The sequence below is a fragment of the Capra hircus genome, chromosome 14, assembly GCF_001704415.2.
Source record: "Capra hircus breed San Clemente chromosome 14, ASM170441v1, whole genome shotgun sequence".
Taxonomy (NCBI): domain Eukaryota; kingdom Metazoa; phylum Chordata; class Mammalia; order Artiodactyla; family Bovidae; genus Capra; species Capra hircus.
Genome location: NC_030821.1, coordinates 79,540,018 through 79,556,414, shown reverse-complemented (window position 1 = coordinate 79,556,414; position 16,397 = coordinate 79,540,018). Strand labels below are relative to the sequence as shown.

Here is a 16,397-nt window from a genome sequence, read left to right as displayed (position 1 = left end):
AAGCCTGCCCTGCGCTCGGAGTTAGACCTGCACCCACAGCCCTGGCATGCTCCTCCTGGGCCCCGTGGGGCTGGCACCGACTCCTGGCACCATGCCACCCTGTCTCCAAGGCCCCTAAAGGCCGATGCCCAGAATGGGCCTGACTCCGGGAAGGGCATGGAGTTTCTCGGATCCACCTGACACTGATGGCCCCTGAGAGGCCCTCACGCCGCCCCCCACCAGCGCAAGCCCCTGCCAGGAACACGGAGGCCCCGAGGAGGCCCCTGATCCTGGCCTCCTGAGAGCTAAGCGCTCCCCAGGCAGAGCCCCAGCCCCTCCTATTTCACAAGCACATCGCTGGGACCCTCAACAGGCAGAGGGACCTCTGGGCTCCCACGCTGGGGCCTCAGAGAACATGGGTGGGAGACGGGGCCTCACAGACGGTCCATGTGGCCTAACAGGCATCACTGCCCGAGAGGAGGCTGCCCTTTGCCCACCAGGATCAGCTGGAGACCCCACAGGGGTCCTCAGCTGGCAAGGGGACAAGGCCTGCATGAGTGCCCACGGCACAGAAGTCCTCCTCCCCTGGCTGCTGGGTGCCCTGGGCCCATCTCCTCCCCTCTCTGGGCCTTCTGAGCCAGCAGCCAGGCGCAGGACGAGAAAACAGAACCGCACAGAACCCACAGAGCAGCCAGGCGGCCTGCCGGGCGGGGGCGGAGTGCGCACACGACTGGGTTCCAGCAAAGCCCATCCTGCGGGATGGATCCTGATCAAACTGGGCGATGGCCCCCACCCCCTCTCCGTGGAGAAGGGGCTATGGCTAACTCCTGGGGACAGTGAGGGGACAGGGTCCCTGAGGGTGGGCAGGAGAGTCTGAGCAGAGGAGAGGGGCTCTGAGAAGCAGCCAGCACCCAGCAGGCACTCTCCCTCCCAAGGGGGATCAGGGTCGGCTCCCCCCAGCACCCTCAGGCAGGGCCTCCAGTCCCCTGTGCCCACCTGAACCCTCTGCACCCACCAGGGAGGTCGGGGGCCCAGGGTCAAGTGGATCTTGGAGCATCAGGGTGTGATGGTCACTTCGGTCCACCCCCACACCCAGGAGCCTGGCCAGAGCAGGACCCCCTGCCTGGGTCACTAGACAGGAGGTTGCAGCCCAGCTGAACCCAGGTCCATGGGCCCCCCAGCACCCCCAGGCCACCCTCAGCCACTGCCCAGCTCACCCCTCCTCTTACCTCCCATGCACGTCCCAACCCTGGGCCCAGGGTCCAGCCCCATAAAGGAGGAGAAGGCCGGAGGCCCCTTCCACATACTGGGCCCACACGGGGCCCTTGTCACGGGGACCTCCCCACGTTCAACCCCAAACTGGCGCTGGAAGGCACCAGCCCCCCATCATCTGGATCAGGAAACCGAGGCTCAGGCCTCGCAGGGCAGCTCTGAGGGGCTGAGCCAGCATTCCCGGCCAGCCCAGGGTGGACACGTCTGTGTATTTTCTCCTCCAACCAGGCCCCAGAGAGGAACCTGAGGCCCAGCCTCAGCAGACTTTGGGGCTCTAGGAGGCCCCGTCACCCGGAGCCTGCCCAGTTCCCCCTACCCCACCCCCGCCATGTGCCCAGAGCGCAAGGCCACTGGGGGTCAGGCAGGCAGGAAGGGGGCGCGAGATCATGGAGGTGGCCGGGGCCCTTGGCCAAGGCCCTGGTGGACGCACGTCAGAGGGGCCTGCCGGAACCGCGGGAAAGACCGCTGACCTGGCCTCGGGAGGCCACGTCCAAAATAACCAGCCCAGCCACCCTGCAAGGACTCGGCCGGGCGCACGTAGGCCTCTCAGCCCGGGCGCTGCCAAGCTGGGTGCAGAAGGTCATGGCTATTTCTGGGCCGGCCTGGCAGCGAGACGCAGCCCCCCAGTGCCCCCAAAGAGCCAGTGCAAGGGGACAGCCAAAGCAGGTCCCAGCCGCAGGATGTGCGGCCTCTACCTGGGGCAGGGGTCCTGCCGGGGGACCCCACGCTGTCCCCTTCCAAAAAGCCCACTGGCATCATCAGCACGTCAGGGTCACGCTGGTCTCATTGGGCAGTTCCGGGCCTTCTCGGCCACAAATCCCTGTGCTGGGCCCTTGGCCGCACGAAGAACCATAGCCTCCCGCAGCATGTGGGGGTTCTGCTCTCTGCTCTCCAGCAGCTCCAACCCTAAGTGCACAGGGGAGGCTTTGACTGTGGCTGGAACCCCCTGTGCCCACACGGGCACCCCTTGCCCTGCCGGGCTACAACCCCAGGAACGCCTCGTCACACACAGCCTCCAGCCTGGGGCTCCGACTGCCTCATGCAGGTCAACACCACCACCCCCATAACTTTGTGGGTGCCAGTGATCGTCTGACTGATGGGAACCTGGGGCCCAGAGAGGACGTGAGACGCTGAGGTGCAGCCTCACTCGAACCCCCAGGCCAGGCACGTTCTCCATGGGCCAAGGGGAAAGGAATGGTTCCCTTTCATCACCCCAGACCCAGGCTTCTGTCCAGAGTCTGCCCCTCCCAGCAGAGCACAAGCTTGGGAGCCTGCGCCGGTTCCCACCCTGGCTTCCCCACTGCAAGCTGTGTGCCACTGGGCACATCTCTCAGCCTTGCTTTGCCTCAGTTTGTTCATCTGTGAAACGGGTTCACTGGAAGCTCATTCCACATGGAGCTGCTGCTGGCTGTTCTCCTGGGTCTGGAAGGAAGCTCCCCTCCCGAGCAGCCTTGCCTGAGTCCCTGGATGCTCCCACTGTGCTGGGCACCCACGGGGGCTCTGACAGGACTCTGGGATCCCCGGGAGGGTCCATGTTCAGGGTCCTGATCCTCCCAGTGGTTTGTTGGACACTTGAGAGGACTTCTTCCCGCAGGGTGACTCGGAGCCCTCATTTCTCTACACACAGGGCAATCTGGAGGCGGGCAGTCAGCAGCGCATTTCCAGAATGTTTCTGAAGCCAGGCACTAGCAACAAGGCGCCTCCCAGAACCCACCTCGGCAACAGCAGGCTAGGCCAGAGGAGGGCCCCAGCTGCGAGGGTCTGAGAGCCTCTAGGCCTGGTCCCCCCTCCTGCTCGCCTGTGTGTCTGGGAGCATCTCTCTGAGCCTGGGCCCCGTCTGTGAGGACGGACGATGAAGACTGTGGGCAGGGCTTTGAGGGGTGCGGCAGGCAGGCCATGCTGGCAGTCACTGCGTGGCCATCACAGCAGGGCGAGGGCCGAGCACGCACTCCTCCCCTCCCCCGTGTCCCCACCTGGGCCATGCCATGGCGACAGTGACCTGAGGGTGGCAGGATTAGCTCCTGGATGCAGGGGTCCCCTTCCACGAGAACGGCCCAGACGCCCAGCCCGGGAGGGCAGCTGGAAGGCCCCAGCCGCGGGGAGCTCAGCGCCCCTGCCACAGCCCCACCAACCCCAGCAGCGCAGCTTCCCCAGACAGAAGGCAGCAGAGGCCAGCACTGCATGTCCGGGGCAGCCGGGTGTCAGGACCTGGGCGCCTGCACCCCCAACTTAAGCACCTGCTCAGCTCCCGGGGAGGGAGCGGGGACCCACGGGGACAGAGGACCCGAGGGAAACCCTCCTCTCCAGGGCTGAGCCTCCTGCGGGGCTGAGGTGCCTTCCAGCCTGGGGTCTGCACCGGGCCCCAGCTCCCTTGAGGGGCTCTGGGCATGGCTGCGGGCCAGCGGGCAGCCTCAGCCACCCCACCCCTCCCTGCCCAGCGGCTGACTTCAGCCCCTCTCCCTGGACCGCACAGCACAGCTCCACAGCCTCTGGGAGGGGCTGGGGGCAGAGGCCGGGGGAGCTGGCCTGAGGGTCGCCCCCAGGGCCCAGGGACGTCTCCACCTGGCAGCATCATGCCAGCCATTCCCACGGTCAGAGGAAGCAGCGGCCCACAGGCCTCCTCCCGAGAGCCAGCCAGCACCTTGGAGGCCGGGAGGCCCCTGGCGACACCTTCTCCAGGCCGGGCACGGACGCCCAAAGTCAGACGAGCAGGTCCTGCTGTACAGCACAGGAAACTCTACTCAATATCCTGTGCTAAACCATACAGCAAGAGGACGTGAAAAAGAATACGGATGCGGCAGGCTTCCCTGTGGCTCAGTGGGTAAAGAATCTGCTTGCAATGTAAGAGACCCAGCTTCGATCGCTGGGTTGGGACGATCCCCTGGAGAACGGAACGGCTACCCACTCCAGTATTCTGGCCTGGAGACTTCCACGGACAGAGGAGCCTTGCGGACTACAGTCCACAGGGTTGCAGAGTCGGACATGCCCAAGTGACTAAAGAGTATATACATAGGTATAAGAGCCACTTGGCTGTACAGAAGAAATTAACACAACACAGTAAATCAATTAGACTTCAGTTCAGTAAAAACGCCCAGGGCCAGATGGGTGTGAGTGCCAGGCAGCCCCTCCTCACCAGACCCAGCAAGGCCGACGTAAAAAGAAAAATATGGGCAGGGACAGACCAGGCAGGGGACACACTTCAGAGGCCACCAAGCGGGCGCCCTCTTTGCTCCATCTGACCCCATGGCGACGCTGAGCCCCTGCAGGGACCTGGGGGGCAGAGCACAACAGGGGCTGCCCAAGTGCCCGCCCGGCTCTGTACCCAGGCCCCTGGGGCACCCTGCCGCCTGGGCTCTGGGACCAAAGCGGGGGAGGCACCGACAGATCCCAAACAGAGAACACAGGCCCCACGCCGCAGGGGGATAGGGGTCCCGGAGCAGGGGAGGGGCCTCTGTGTGCAGGTATCGACCTGCCCCGAGGCCATCAGTCCCCTATCCACGCAGACCAGGGGCAAGGATGCCTACCTGTGCTCCCGCACCTGCTGGGCCCGGCGTCCCGACAGCGAGCAGGTGCTGCTTCACTTTCTCCTGCAAGAGTGGACCGAGCCCCTGCCTGCTGGAGCCCTGGGCCAGAGCCGGGTTAATCCTATTTGCCAGACTAACTGTGAGCCTGCTCAAGCCAGGCTGTGTAGGGCAGGGGAGCTGTTTAAATTTTTTTTTTTTTAATGGAGATAAAATTCACCTAACGTGATGTTCCCCCTTTTAGCTATCTGAAAGTGCACGCTTCGGTGTTTTTTTTAGTACGCTCACAGTGTCGTGTAGTCATCACCACCACCAATTCCAGAACATTTCCATCACGCCCTAAAGGTACCCCACGCCTGTCAGCAGGCACTGCCCATCCCCCTGCCCCAAGCCTTGGCAACGGTGAATCTGCTCTCTGTCTCAGTGGATTTGCCTGTTCTGGACGTTTTACACAAACGGAGTAAATCACGTGTGGTCCTTCACATCAGGGTCCCTTCACTCCGGATAACGCCTCCCAGGCTCACCCACACTGTCAGGTAGATCAGGACCCTGAGTGACGTCCGCAGTGTGGAAAGAGGACATGTGGGTCGTTTCCAGGTCTGGTCTCACTTCACCCACGGGGACTGAGCTGCAGCACGTTGCCAGGAGCAGGCCTGCACGGGAGGGTCCAGGTGACATGGGGGCCACACATGGCAGCGCCTGGTCAGCTCCTTCCCAGGCCCACCAGGCTGCCCAGGTCACTGGGCAGGTCCTGGGGGGACAGAGGCCCCAGCAGCTGGCCGGGAGGGAAGGGGCCTCCAGGGTCCAGGCAGGACAGGGCTGGCCTTCAAGGAAGGGGAAGGTCGGTCAAAGCCTTTTTAGAAGTTAAAAACATAATTGTCAGACAAGTAGTGACCACGGGTCTAAGATCTATTCCATCTGTGATGGGACGGGCAGGCGGCAGTGCTGGTTCAGAGGAGAATCCCTCGATTCCAAGTGCTAAAACCAGAGAGGAGGAGAGAGACGGGAGCTGTTCGACAGGGCAACGCCACCATCCGTGCCAGACAAAGCGGCACGTCCAGGAGACTCCCCCACATCCAGGGCAGGTACAGACATCCGGAGAGAGCTGGACAGCACCCAGCAGTCACAGAAGGGCATGCCGACCCCCTTCTGCCTTAAGAGATCCAACCAGGTGAACGGGGGCTGGCGTCTGGGCGGAGGGCACGGCCTGAGCAGAGGCCTCAAGGCAGGCAAGGGCAGGGACCCCAGGGCGGGTGGGCTTGAGGTGGGCACTGGTCCTCGGAGTCGCCAGAGGGATGAGGGGATCTCTGCGATCCCAGATCCAGGCATGTCACAGAGTCAAACGCAAGGTGAGGGTGAGGCAGCGGAAACTCCCCAGAATCCCTGGCTGGGGGCGAGAGGACTGCCACGGGTGGTGAGCTGGCAGCACCTGGGCCCAGGTAACTGAAGCCACCTGGGGTGACCAGGACTGGGGAGCATCTACCCAGAGCCAGTCCCCTGCTGGCATCCCAGGGCCCCCACGCCACCCCCACTCCCTACGTGGTGAAAGCTGAATCAGTCCTGTCTGCCTCGGCCAAATCACGCCGAGGGAAACACGGCATGCTTACGGAAGGAAGGCCCCCCGCCACTTCCGTCCTCCTCTTCTCAGGCCTCACCTGTGTGCTGCATTGAGGCGACTTTCTGCAGCCCCACGGACTGTCGCCCACCAGCTTCCTCTATCCACGGGATTCTCCAGGCAAGAATACTGGAGTGGTTGCCACTTCCTTCTCCAGGGGATTTTCCCGACCCGGGGATCCAACCACGTCTCCTGTGTCGCCTGCACTGGAGGTGAATTCTTTACCGGCTGAGCCCTCGAGGAACTGCCCTCCTGCTATTACTGAATCACACCCCCAGACCCTGCCTCTGGCTCTCTGCGCCCACGGTGAGTCTGTCCCTGCACCATCCTGCACCACCACCAGGCCTCTGCCTGTGGGTGCCACCTCCGCAGGACTCCCTCCTGGCCCTCCTGCGCCTCTGCAAGCCCCATCTCCTTGGAAGCCCGCTCACCTGCTCACAAGCTCTCACTGAGCTCCTACAGGGGCCCTGGCTGTGCTGCGGACCCCAGGGCACTCTCGGGGGAGCAAAGCTCAGTTCCTCACATGACAGTGAGTTCGGCCACAGCAGCCCAGGGATGACCCTGGAGGCCAGACACCCCCAGAGCACAGCCCTAGCAACGGCAAAAGAAGAGAGGCCCTCAGCTGCCGAGGAGCCCCAGCCTCAGCTGGACCCCCAGCACACTGGGAAGCCCCCATCTCTGACCCAGCTTCCACCCAGGCCCCTCACCGAAGGGCAGGGTCGTGGAGCCCCGCTTCACAGGCCATCACAGAGCGCACCGCATCCAGGAAGACAGTCTGGGGGTCCTCGGCTCAGTGTTCCCTAGCACCCCTCAAGGCTTCTCCCATTTCAGAAACCTCTCAAGGAGCACCAGAGAACCCAGCCTCAGCCTCTGCCGCCTCCCAACGTCTCTTAAAGAGAGCACGCCGCGTTCTGCTGCACTCAGTGTCTCGTTACAAGGCAGTGGGGCAAGGCCAGCACTGCTCAGACCTGGGTCAGCCACACTCCACCTCTGGGAGGTACGCACACCCCCGGGGCGGCTGCAAGGCTGGGACACAGACTAGCAGGCCTGGCATGAAGTAGGTGCTCGGAAAGAAGGGTCAGGGACCCTCCTGGGCCAGGCCCGAGGCTGCTTGTCCTAGGCCCATGGTGCCCCTGGACCATGCGCCCTGGCCCAGGGCTGGCTGGTGGCCACGCCTCCCGGCAGCGGGTCCTGCATCCCAGATCGCCCGAAGCCCTGGTTCTCACGCTCACTTCCTCGGGGTGGGGAGTGGGGGCAGGGCACGATGCGCTCACCCAGGCCCTGAAACCCCAGCCCCCTCTCTGGGAGCCTGTGCCCACAAGGACCCGGGGCCAGAGCCTTTCACTGGGAGGGGGGTGAGGGGGAAGGACGGGGAGCCAAAGGCGGGAGACGGGGAAGAGGGGGTGGGAGCAGAGCAGGAGGCCCGGCGGGGATGTCCCCTCGCCTCCCCAGGGCTGGCCAGACAGGGGCGTCTGACCCCGAGCCCACCAGGGTCCTTCTGAAAACAGGAGGCCAGGCAGGAGCAAGGCAGCCAAGAACACAGGATGCAAACACAGGCGTCCGTCCTGAAGCCGGGCAGGCCTGGCAGTGTCCGTGGGAAAAGGGCCAGGGCCGGCCACACTCGGGCCAGTTAGTGGGCATCGGGGTCGTGGCAAAGGCTGGGGCAGCTGGGCATGTCCCGAGTGGCGGGAGCCCAGGCCCCAATCCTGCCCCAGCCACGTCCAGACCTGCAGGCTGATCTGGGGCTGGGGGTGTCTCGTGGGGGCCCTGGGGAAGGCTGGAGGGGCCGTGAAGGGAGAGAGAAAGGGTTGGCAAGGCACAATCAGCCCTACCCTCACCATCCACACCCCCAGACCCCGCCGGCGCTCCCCCCATCTCCTGCCTCCCCTCGGCCCCAGCCCCCTCATGGCCAGTACTACCTGCAGCCTTCTCCCTGCCCCCTTAGCCACCTCCTCCCTGGCCCTCGGCTGGCACCAAGTGTCTTCCTCTGGGTTAGGGGCTCCTCCTCCAGCTCCCTGGACCCCCACCTCCCCTAACCGCACGCAGCCCACCCAGGGCAGAGGCCGCAGCGGCGTCGTGCGTGTGTGGAGATCTTGACGTCGTGGACTGTGGCCACACTGGACCACAGGTGGGGGACAGGGGCGGCTGACAAGGTGGACAGACGGCTGGACACTCTGATGAGCAGCTCATTGTGCACTCCAGCCCGCACGCCCCGCAGGCTCTGCCCGGCTCCGTCCTCCACGCTCCCTGCCCCCCACACCCCACCCGGGGACCCCCAGCCGCTGGCTGTCCTCACAGGCCTGGGGGCCCCTCGGGACGGCCCTTCCGGTGACTTCCTGCCAGGGAAGCTGGGGGGAGGGGTAAACAAGGCCTCCAGATGGCTTCCTGCGGGCTGCCCGCGAGCGTGGGAACGGGCCAGCCCCGGGGCCATGGAGGAGGGGAGGGCTGCGCCCTCAGCAGAGCACCTTCTGCCCTCTCCCTGGACGCCCCCTTTGACACCTCCTGACACGCGCACCTCCATCTACGGAGCGGGGCAGGCCCCACCGGTGGGCCAGAAGCAGGGCCTCCTGCCCACCACGGCCCTTCCTTATCAGGCCTGCCCGCCTGCAGAAGCAGGGACCCCTGCCCCATCTGAGAGGCAGGGGACACCGAGGCCAGAGAGGAGAGGGTCCCCAGGGCGCGATGAGTCAGTGGCTGGGCAGAGGCGTGTCAGCCCCCACCTCAGCAAGCACCTGGAGGCTCCTCATCTGTAAACGGGGGGACGACAGTCCAGCTCCAGGCCCCTCAACAAGGACAGCCCAGCCCCAGCTCAGGAGGCACCGGTGACAGCACATCTGCCCCTGGACCGGGGCCCCTGGTTCTGGGAGACCGGGCAGCGACAGCCACCGCCACCCAGCTGACCGAGAGGATGAAGGCTGCGCCTGGACCAGCGCCCCTCCAGCCCACAGCAGCCTCACGACAGCCACTGAGGAGATGCTCTTAACTCAGGCCCTGAGTCCCGGGGAGCCACCTTCGCCCGGCTCCCCTCCAGCCGCTGTGATGACCACATCCTTCAAGCCCAGGTGGGATACCATTTCCTCTCAGAAGGCCTCCCTGATTTCCTGTCCCCACACAACCTCAAAGTCTGGGGGATGCACGCTGCAGGAAGGTGACAGCTGTCCCTTGCAGGTCCTCCTGTTCACCCGTGGTCCCTCCCAGGGTCAGGACCACCTCTCTCTGCCCTCTCCCATGCCCCACGGGGCCAGTGCAGGCCTGGCAGCCCCTCGAGGGGCACACGAAGGCAGGACTGAGTAGGGGGGCAGTAGCCTGCGCCCCCTGCCCCACTACACAGCAGCCAAGCTGGTGGTGACAAGGCAAGAGGGGCGCACCTGAAGAGAGGAGTCTATCACGGGGATGCTGATTCATAAAAGGGTCCATCCAGGCCCCCGGGTGCCACCAGGAGAGAGGCCCGCAGTCAGCGGCGAGGGAGATTCAAGTGAATAACTGCACATTATTCAGCAGCCTGTTCCTGTGTAATCCAGCACAGGCCCAGCAGCCCAGTGCTCGGAGTGGTTATGAACCTCCTGGGCTGGTCTGAATTTTCATGAGGAGCCCCATCATAAGGAGCACCACCAAGTCTGTGCTAAACACTAACACGGAGCACGGTTGAGGTGATGCTCCATCCACCCCCGACGTGAGCTCCTGGGGCGGGCAGTACCACCAAGGTAGGGCCCCAGGCCCTCTCTGCCCATGCCCTGCACAGGGTCAGGCCCAAGAGCACAACTTGACAGGCGAACGGAGGCCCCCCAGATGGCCCCTTCCGAGGTCGCAGCCTTGGAGACTTAAAGGGCTAGTCTGCCGGGCGGTCACACGGGGCAGACGCACGGTTGCAAGTGGGTCGTTTGGCTCAGGTGGCTCCAGCTAAACCGCCAAGGCCACCAGCTTTGTCTTGACCCCCATCCAGTCTGTGGTGGGGTCCAGGGTCTACTCCGAGCTCCCCATTCTCTAGACAAGAAAATTGAGGCCCAGGAAAGGCAGAGGCTGGCCCAGGGTCACCCAGAAGCCTGGCAGAGCTGGGGCCATGGCTCTGGGCTCCCTAGGGCTGTGTGGAGGGGACAGCGAGGTCTTGGCGGGAAGTCCCAGGCACCCTCGGGCACCCCCTGAGCTCCTCGTGGCAATTCCCAGCAGATGCGCTGGTGGGCAGCCAGCCAGAGAGAAGTGAAGGCCAGGAGAAGGCCCAGCAGCTGACCCCGTAGGGAGATGAAAGTGGAGGGAATGTTTGGCTTGGCAGGGCCTGGGCTAGGCAAAGGAGGAGGAGGGCCACCCTAGCTTCAGCAGACGATACCCAGGGACGCCAGCGGGCACAGCAGAAAGGCGCACGGCTGGGTGCGGGCGCAGGGCCGGCAGCAGGTAACCCGCTGCAGGGGGCCGCCGCGGAGCTCCGGGTGGGGTGGCGGGGAATCCTTCTGGCCCTCCCACGCCTCTTCCAGGAAGCCTGAGTCACAGGAGGGCCCCGGGGCCCGGAGAGCGGCCGGGAGCACCAGTCCCACGGGAAGGGGACAGGGCAGGGCCGCCCGCCTCCTCCAGCTGGGCCAGCCCCGGCTTCGGGGTCTGTGCGGCGAGTGAGGCCATGGGAACAGGCTCAGGCCGCTCCCAGGAGGGGCTAGGGGGATGGAAGAGCTGGTGACAGCGGGTCAGAGCCCCCCTTCCACAGGAGGGGAACTGAGACCCCAGAGGAGAAACGTTGGCTTAGAGCCAGACAGTTAATGACTTGTTATCAACCAAGGAGGGCTCCAGGCAGGCAGGCCTGGGTGCCGGGGAGACCCACAACCTCGTGCATTGACCTCCTGGCTGAGCCCCGTTCCAGCACATCAGCGCCCCGCCTTGCACCAGAGACCACCCCACCACCCTACTCTAGAACACTCCATGGCTCCCACCACCCCTTCCCTCAGAATCTGAGTCAGGAAATGGAACCAGGGCACAAGGCAGCCCCAACCTTCCACCTACCCGCGTCTGCCATGCTGCTTCCTGCCTGGGGGACGTGGGGGTGCACACACAGAGCACCAACCTTCTGGGGGCGCCGCCCCCCTTGACAACCTCAGATCTGATCTTGGCCCCTCATTTGCGGGTGCAGGATGGAAACCCAGGGCAATGACATCCACCCCTGGATTCATCCAGGACTCAGCCAAGCTCTGGGCAGGCACACAGTAAGTGCACAATTAAGGCGATGGCCGGGAAGACCCAGGAGAGAGAGTGGGTTCGTGGCTCAGAGGCCTGAGAAGGGGAGACAGCGGGAGGAGCCACGCGGGGCTCAGGTCTGACCACTGGACGAGTTCCTCCTGATGTGCCTCCCGGAGGCTGCAATGGCCGAGAACAGCAGAACCCCCGGCCAGTCATCCTGGAGGATCACCACCTTCTAGAAACGAGTGCTCTGGTCTCTGCAAGGGTTGAGCAGCCTCCCTGCCCGCCGAGGCCTCTGGCACTGCGGCTTGGTGCTCACGTCCAGTGTACACACCACCTGCCTTGTGAGGGCTGGCAGGGGACTCACACTCCTAACAGAGGCCAGCGAGGGGCCAGACCCAGGCCAGGCCAGACCAGGGCCACTAGGCCACAGAGGGGTCACTGTAACAAGTCCTGGGCCTGGCCGTGGCTTCCCCCCACCCCTGGCCTGGGCGGCCCTTCCAGATTCCCAACAGGAACCCTTTCCAGCCACCCAGGGGGACTCGCGGCACCAGGTCAGAAGTGGCGTTGGACAGAGGGGCTCCCCTTCCTGCACCACCACTGCCTGGGGCCCCTGTGACCTCGGGAAGTGAAGAGGCTCAGTGAACTTTGACCTCTCGCTGTAGGGCAGGCGGACGACGACTCCCATTGCTGGGGGACAGACCAGGACGGATGGAAGGGGCCTGGCACTCAGCGGGCACTGACACACCCCAGTAACCACCTTCTCCGAGGCTCGGCTTCATTACCTGGAAGGGAGCCACCACCCCTGCCGCCCAGGCTCCCAGCGACAGGAGACGCTCTGGCCCTGGGGACGTGAACAGAGTCTTGTTCCAGAGAAATGGACCTGCCCTCATAGCCTCCAGCCTTCAGAGGGCCCCCGGGCCTGGAGTCCTGGCCAGGAAAACAACAAGATGGAGGGAAAACAGCAGGCCAAGCCCTGCGCCCTCCAGCCAGCCCAGCAGCACACCCCACCAGCCGCCCAAACACCCAGCCCTGAAGATCGGGTGCGTGAGAGCAGGGCCACACGTGTACCCTGGTCCTCAGTGCCTGCAGCGTGGCCCCTGGACGTGTGCGTCGTGGGCATACACAGCCTCATCGGCCACTTGGTATCACTCTCCCAAGTGAGAGAAGCGTATGGTGAGGCGGGGGACCTGAGGCGGGCTTGGGGGTCCACCATGCCCAAGACAGGACAGCCACGCCAGCCCCTCCTAAGGCTGCCCTCTGCCCCTCACCAGCCCCCAGCCCAGCTCCACTTCTTCCTGGCACTGTCGCCACCTGCAGGCGTGGGCACTGCCACCTGACTGCCAGCTCCACGGGGCCAGGGCCAGGTCTGCCCTGATAACAGCTTATCAAGGCCCAGCACACAGTAGGCGCTCAAGTGTTGGTGACTCTGTGAGACGGGAACGCCACCTTGTGGCTCCACCAAGGACCATCACTCAGACCACAGACCAGCGCGCCATCACCCACCCCTCAGTCCAGCACGGCGCCTGGCACAGACTGCGTGGCAAGCACTGCGGGGCTGTTGGTGGAGGCCAGCTCCCCGAGGGGACAGTGGGGGCATTCTCTCTTCTTGAATACCTGCAGTGAGGGAGGCCTGGGTGGCTGTGGAGAGACCCCCAAGCCCACCGCCGGCCCCCTTTACTCTGCACAGCAGCCTGTCAGGTAGGGCCACCAGCATCCACTTCACAAGGGGGAAAACAAAGGCCCTGGTGAGGGGCTGGACATGACTCTACCTCTCTGGGCCTTTATTTCCTCATCTGAGAAGCAGAGTTAATAACCTCATGGACAGATCTGAGGAGGTCACTGAGGCAAGGTGCCCACACAGAGCTGCAGAGGTGGGGTCCCCATCCAGGCAAGGCCACAGGCACCCTGTGTCCACTGACCGCCCTCTAATCCACAGCCCTACACGGCTGCAGCCTGGGACCAAGGACCCACTGGAGTCTACACTCCACTGATGCTAACCTCCCAGGCACTACTCACCACCACCTGCTGGGCTGACCACAGAGCCCACCAGCCAGGAGGGGAGGCACAGTGCCTGCCCGCTGACCAGGGCCAGAATGCCCAGCACACTGTGACCTCTGGCCTGGATCCCACTCACCCTCAGACCCGTGATCAGGGTCTGGCCTGTGGGGTCACCACACCCCACCCGGGTAAGGCCAGGCCCAGGGCGATAGCTGCTCTGCGGTCATGGAGCTGACATGCCACCCACCCCAACTCCACCGGCCACCAGCTAGCTGCCCTGGAGAACACAGGAGCGTGCCCCCGAGCCGCCTGGCCAAGGCTGGGACCTGCTCTAAGCTGGGGTACTGATTGGACAGATGAACCGCTGCCAGGCTACCAGCGCCCACGCGGTCTGAGAGCCGGGGCTCGCACGGGTCCCCAGCACCTGGAGCTCAACCTGGGCGCCAACCGCGGGGCCGGGAAGCCCCGTGGGGTTCGTGGCAGGCACGGGTGCTAGAGACCAAGTGCCCCCAAACTGTGCGGAGGAGCAAACTGACAGGGGGTTGGGGGGCGGCACGCGATCCCCGGCGCTGCTTGGGGCACAGGGACTCTGGATGAGGGTCTTCCGCCCCCGGGATCGAGAGCAGGGACCAAGCCTCCCAGCCCGGCGTCCACCGCCCGCCACGGAGGGGAAGCAGCGGGCGGCGCCCCGAGCCGGCCCCCCACCCCACCCCGGGCTGAGAGCTGCACGTGGCAGACGCCGGGCCCTCACTCGCGCCGCCGAGGCCGCGGAGCGCTGGGGTCCCGGCCCCCCAGGAAGCGGCCCGCCCTCGGCCCGCGCGCCCCGCCGCGCGCCCGCACCGCGCGCGCCCCCGCCCGGGCGGGCGCGAGGAGACTGACCTGGCGGTCCGGGCGCCGGCTCCACGGGCGGAGGGCTCGGGGCGCGCGTGCGCGTGCACGAGCCTCCGGCGCGCGCAGGCGCGGCCCCGCTCCGGGCGCGCGAGGCCCTGCCCGCCGGGTCACGTGGGCGGCGCGGCCCAATGGGAGCGCTCCCCACCCGGGGGCACCCGCGGGCGCGCGCGCGCGGGCCCCGGAGCCCCGCCCGGGAGAGAAGGGGCGTGGCCGTGGGCTTTGAGCGCGGTCCGGTCTCCCTAGCAAGCCGGCTGCGGCAGGACGGCGGGGCGGTTAGGGGACCGGGGTAGACTCGACCCCGAGGTGAAGCCGAGGCCGAGAGATGGAGTCCGGCGTCCCAGGCTTTCAGGAAACTTCTGGAGTCCTGGACTTTCCCCTGTGTCATTTGGGGCTGAGCCCCACGCTCACAGGCCGGTTGCCGCGAAGACGGGGCACGGAAAAGCAGTCACCCCGCCCGAGGCTTGGGGTCAGACCGGGGCTTGAGGCCTCCAGACTGCTCCTAATGCATGCAGCAGGCTGGGACCCCCAGGAGATCTTAAGGTGCCCCCTGGAGGACTGGTGGGAGGTCCCCTTCTGGATCAGCCCTTCCTAGAGAGCTCACGGCTCCAGCAGTTGTGACTAACGGAGGAGACCCAGCACAGAGAAGGGAAGGAGAGGTGGGCGTGGAACCGGGCTGGAGGTCTCCTCCGGACCTCACACTCTCCCCACCGTGTCCCCCACACCAGTCCATGGACACGCAGCCCAGTCAAATGCCTCTCCTCGCAGACCCTGGTGCTGCCTCCGTTCCCCAAAAAGATGCCCTCCTACCACCCACCCACCCGCGACAACACCTGGACCCCAGGCCCCCCAGAAAGGCAAGAGCGAGCGCCCATCTTTCTTTGCAGAGTCCTGCAGGGCGGCTCCCGGGCCACCTGACCCGGCACAGCCTCCCTCCTCCAGCCTCCCGCCCCGCCCCCATCACTGCCACAGCCTGACACCTGCGTGCAGCTCCTCCCACAGGGTAGGGTCCACCCACCGCAGGGCCCTTGCACTTGCTGTTCTTTCTGCCTGGGAAGTCTAGGCCCCAGAGCATCCCTGGGGTGCTGTCTTTCGCATGTGGTCCCTCTCAGCTGTTGCTTCCTCTGAGAACTCAGTCTCTGCTGACGTCCCCTTCACTCAGCCCCACAGTGCCTCAAGCTCTGCCAGAAAGTCCCCCGGAGAAGCTGGTCCAGGCCTGCCATAAGAACCGCAGAGTTGGGGCTCCCGGTCCGTGGTGCCTTCAGGCAGGGAACAGCGGGAAGACCGTGTTGTCAGGAGAGGCAACATCTGGCTGTATTCCAGCTGGGAAGTCCTGGGAGCCCTCCACTGCAGTGACAGCTGGCCACCCACTAAGGCAGCCCATTTCCCATAGCACTGTGGGACTTTAGGGTCCATTTCAACTATTGATTTTCCTTTTGATGTTTATCTTGACCTCACCAGAGCACCTGCATCCTGCAGGTTTCATACGCTTCCTCCCCTCCTGTCCCAAGTCTCAGGGCGGGGGTTGTCCCCAGTGCCCTTTGTGTGGAGCCCTGGGTATGGTGTTCTTTGTGGGCTCCCAGGCTGGGGTCTCTCTCACTTCCATGTCCCTGGCATCAGTGTGGGACCCTGAGGAGAAGGATCCCAGAGTTCAACTCCCCAGATGTTCGCTGAACACCGGCCTCTTGCAAGGCACTTATGCCGTCTGTCCGGCCAAGCCCGCACCTCACCCTGCAGCAGAGGGACCGCCACCCTCATTCTGCAGGTGAGGAAGTCGAAGCTCAGTAAGGCAGAGCCGTGGGAATTCCCTGGAGGTCCAGTAGTCGGGGGCTTCCCTGGTAGCTCAGTCAGTAAAGAATCTGCCTGCAGTGCAGGAGACCCGGGTTCAAGCCCTGGGTGGGGAAGATCCCCTGGAGGAGAAAATGGCAACCCACTCCAGCATCCTTGCCTGGAGAATCTCA

At 64.9% G+C, this 16,397-nt stretch overlaps 1 protein-coding gene across 1 annotated transcript in view; it reads right to left on the bottom strand.

The window, feature by feature from the left end:
* The window catches only part of PTP4A3 (protein tyrosine phosphatase type IVA, member 3), a 31,715-nt gene extending 17,267 nt beyond the window's left edge, over positions 1-14,448 (bottom strand). The window contains exon 1 of the mRNA XM_018058645.1: positions 14,428-14,448. The gene's annotated coding sequence lies outside the window, so the exon portion shown is untranslated. The remainder of the gene's footprint in view (positions 1-14,427) is intronic.